This window comes from Eubalaena glacialis, chromosome 11 (assembly GCF_028564815.1).
Source record: "Eubalaena glacialis isolate mEubGla1 chromosome 11, mEubGla1.1.hap2.+ XY, whole genome shotgun sequence".
Lineage (NCBI taxonomy): Eukaryota > Metazoa > Chordata > Mammalia > Artiodactyla > Balaenidae > Eubalaena > Eubalaena glacialis.
The window spans coordinates 61,157,793-61,161,733 of record NC_083726.1 but is presented as its reverse complement, the minus strand read 5'-3'; the positions used below and the strand labels follow the sequence as shown (position 1 = coordinate 61,161,733).

At 37.5% G+C, this 3,941-nt stretch overlaps 1 pseudogene; it reads right to left on the bottom strand.

The window, feature by feature from the left end:
* Positions 1-226: 226 nt before the first annotated feature.
* Positions 227-556, bottom strand: LOC133101677 (small ribosomal subunit protein uS5-like; annotated as a pseudogene).
* Between the last annotated feature and the right edge of the window lie 3,385 nt (positions 557-3,941).

Below are 3,941 nucleotides of genomic sequence, written 5' to 3'. Positions count from 1 at the left end.
GTGTCTAGTTAATTCTTGTTTTTATGAAACTCATTCATGTGTCCTTGCCCATCCCAGTCCAGGACTGCTGCAGAATCTTCCAGACTTTGTGTGGTGTATGACGAGCTGCAAGGGGCCTGATTTTGGACCAAGTCCTTGATGCTTCTTCTCTCAAGATCGCCCCTCAGGCTTTGGTTTCTTTTCTGGTTTCCTCTCAGGGCCTGGCTCCTTTACTAAAAGCTGCAAATTAGAGTGTGCACTGGTGATGGGGCCGGGTTTGTGACCCCAAGAAAATGTCAGTGATCTCAGATTCCTTGATGGGCAGAGAAAAGAGATCTCCTCCAGGGACTTCATCTTCATGTCCTTGACCAGGCGGCCCAGCTTGGTGACGAGGAGCCACTCCTTGTCCTCGGCCTTGCCTCCGTGAGCTCCGCGGCCTCGGCCCCGGCCCCGACCGCAACCCCGGCCCCCGGCCCTGGACGCCGCTGCCGAAGCCTCTGCGGAAGCCACCGCGGCCTCCCATGCCAGGGCCCCCGGGGCCTCCGGGCGCTCCCGCAGCACCGGCGTCATCCGCCATTTGGTGTTTTTACGGAAAAAAAGAAGCATTCTTTCTTTTCTTCTCCTCATGCTGCAATGGAAACTGTTCAGTTCTAAGTTATTCAGTGGGAAGGTACCAGAATGTCAGTCCACAGGGATTTCCTTGTTGCTTCTGAGCAGTGGCCCCTGTGAACAGAGACACATGTGGATTTTGTCTTTTGTGCTCTTGCCCCAGAGAAAGTATTTGCCTGTCTCTTCTATCAGGCTCATTGTTCTTGCAGGGAAACCCTAAATTCTTTTTGCCTCACCAAGGACAGGGCTAGGAAGATGAGGCAAGAGGAGAGTGGGTAGCCAGGGTAAAGGTGTGACAGAACTGATGACATTTGCAGAGGTGAATTCAGAATGAGAAATGCACATCCAAGCTTGGGTCGCACAAATTTTGTTCCCTGAGGAAGAGTCAAATGTCTTGTTTGGAATGTTTCCTTCTAATTTCAGCTTTAGCTGCTGCCACCACGACCATTGCTACTTCCACCACGACTACAGCTATTCGTTTACTCAAAATACGCAGTATGACCACCCCATCTAAATGCTTTCTTTATGGGTCTCCTGGATTCCCTGAACTCTCTATTCTCACAGTACATTTTGGGGGCATTGAGGAGAAATCATGAGGAAAGCCCTATTTTCTTTTCATTTTTATCTAATTACTTTTGATTTTACAAATCAACAGATTGACATCAGAGGAACCAGGAGTTTGCAGCTTCTTGTTAACAATTTTACATGTATAGCTCTTGAAATATTGGCACTTAATAGGGAAAATTCATGTTTAGTAGAAATATCACTGCAAAGACCAAAGTACATGCCTCCATGTGGTCATGTACCTGTTTACGCTTATTTTTTATCAGGAAATTCTTTGTTTTTTTAAAAAGAATTTTCAAAAATGGCAAAGAGCTTTAGAATGAGCTTCCTTGAGGTTGAATGCTTTGAATTTTATTCAGGATATTTCTGGGAATTTGGAAATCCATTTGGGTCAAGGTACAGTGTTCATATTCCTGGTTCATTTTTTTCCTCTCCTTCAACTTTCATGTAAGATTAATTTCTAAATATATTGATTCTGAATATATGACAGGCATCATGGTATAGAATTCACATATATAATGTAATTTAAATTTCATAGTAACTCTATGAAATAAATATTTTCAAGATGACAAAGTGGACAAATTTCAATAAGAAACTTTCCCCTGTACATGGGCAGTAAGCAAAGGTATTGGAATTGTACATAAACAATGCAAGTCCTGAGGAATCTTTTACAATGATGATTTATACTCTTTCAGTGTCTGGGCCAATGCTTGGCACCTGGCTCAGGGATCTCTTCTGGGTAGCCTATGGGTGAGAAAATGAGTATTTATCCATTATCAGAAGAAGGCTGGGTTGCTTATTGCCATGGTGTATGGAAAATTCATACATATTGGTTTTCTTTCTGTTTAAACTTCCAGCCTACCTATGCTTCCATCCCAGGCTTCATAACCAATTTCTTCTGGACAGGAATTAGGTGTTTATCTTCCAGGGGTATAAATCTCATGGTCTTTTTGACTCCACTGTATTCAGTGCCATTGGGCATTTGTTAGTCTCCTTGCAGATTCTGAAGAATGAAGCCACATTCTTCATCTTTTTTTGGAACTCTCTTGACAATATCTTTTTACCTTTGCAGATTTTTTGCATGTCTTATGAATTTACTATCTATGAGTTATCATTGAGATGGAATCAGGTAGGGCCTTCTGCAATGATCCTGCTGGGCTGGGCCAGATTGTCCCTTGATTTGATTTCATGCAACTACTTTCCAGGCCTTCCTCCATAACTCTCTTATCTCTGATCAGTTTACCTGCTTTCAAATAAAAAATAATGAGCAATATCAAAATAGTGTATTTTTTGGAATATATTTTATGAATTCAGTATTAACAGGAAATGGCTGTGAGTGAAATCACTTGACCCGGGCAAGTGGATCACATTGGACCTCTGTTGGTAGCCCCAGGGTTCTGTAACTAGGTGTAAGTACTGAATACTCATGCTACACTAGGATTTCCTTATCCTGTAAAGGAGCAACCCTGGAGATACAAAGTTTGGAACAAATAACCAAATTCTTCATCAATTTGGTCAACTTGAATATATTTCTTCCCTAGTTACAAATTTTACTGTTACTATGAACTACTACTTAATGCTCAGAAGTGATTAAGGAAACAATGTTTTTTGATGAAATCCAGTTTTTTGATTTTCTTTTTCCTATTAGTGTTTTTTTTTCTAAGAAATGTTCACATTTCCTAAGTTTAGAAAAATGCACTTTTTGGTTTTCTTCTAGGTGATTTATATTTTTAACATTTATGATTAAATCTTTGATTATTGTGTATGGTATGAGGTATGAATCATGTTTTTGTTCTCATATAGGTAGTTCTGTGTTTATTCAGCATAATTTGTTGAAAGACTTTACTTTATTGAATAGTCAGCATTTTTGTCAAAACCAATTATCTGCACTTAAGTCAGTTTATTTTTAGACTCTCTATTCTTCTTCATTGATGTGTTTTTCTATTTATGTCAGTATCAACATGATTTGATTAATATAGCTGTATAAGTTTGGAAATCAGGGGTGTGATTCTTCAAACTTTGTTCTTTTTTGAGATTGTTTTGGTTACCTGATGCTTTTTATTTTGTCACATACATTTTGGGATCTATTTGTCAACTTTAACAAAATAGCCTGCTGAAATGTTGATTAGGATTGAAATGAAGTTATAGATAAATTGATATTTAACATTATTGTTTCTTCTAAGACATAAATATACATACATTTATTTAGGGTTATTTGATGTCTTTCATCAAAGTTTTGTAGCTTTCACTATAGAAGCCAAGTATTTTTCAGTAAATTTATTCATAAATAATTAAATATTTTGATGCTGTTTTAAATATTGTTTTTAAATTTTTCATTATTCAATTGATCATTGGTAACATGTGGAAATACATTTGATTTTTACATATTGACTTTCTATCTTATGTCCTTCCTTAATTTACTTATTGTTTCTAGCAGACTTGTGTGTATGTGTGTATATGTAGTTATACATGAATACAACTGTGTCATCTGCATGTAAACTCAGTTTACTTCATTGTTTCTGAGCTTTTTACATTTCTGTAACTTTTTTTCTTGCCTATTGCACTGGCTAGGACATCCAGAATGATATTAAATAGAAGTGATAAGAACAGAAATACTTACTAAATCTAATTCCTGATTTTAGGGAAGGATTTCAATTCTTCTCCATTACATATACAATTAGTTGTAGTATTTTGTAGATGCTACATATCAGATCGAAAAAATTTTCTTCTATTCCTGGTTTACTGAGATTTTTCTTTTTTCCTTTTAAACATGACTGGGTTTTGAATTT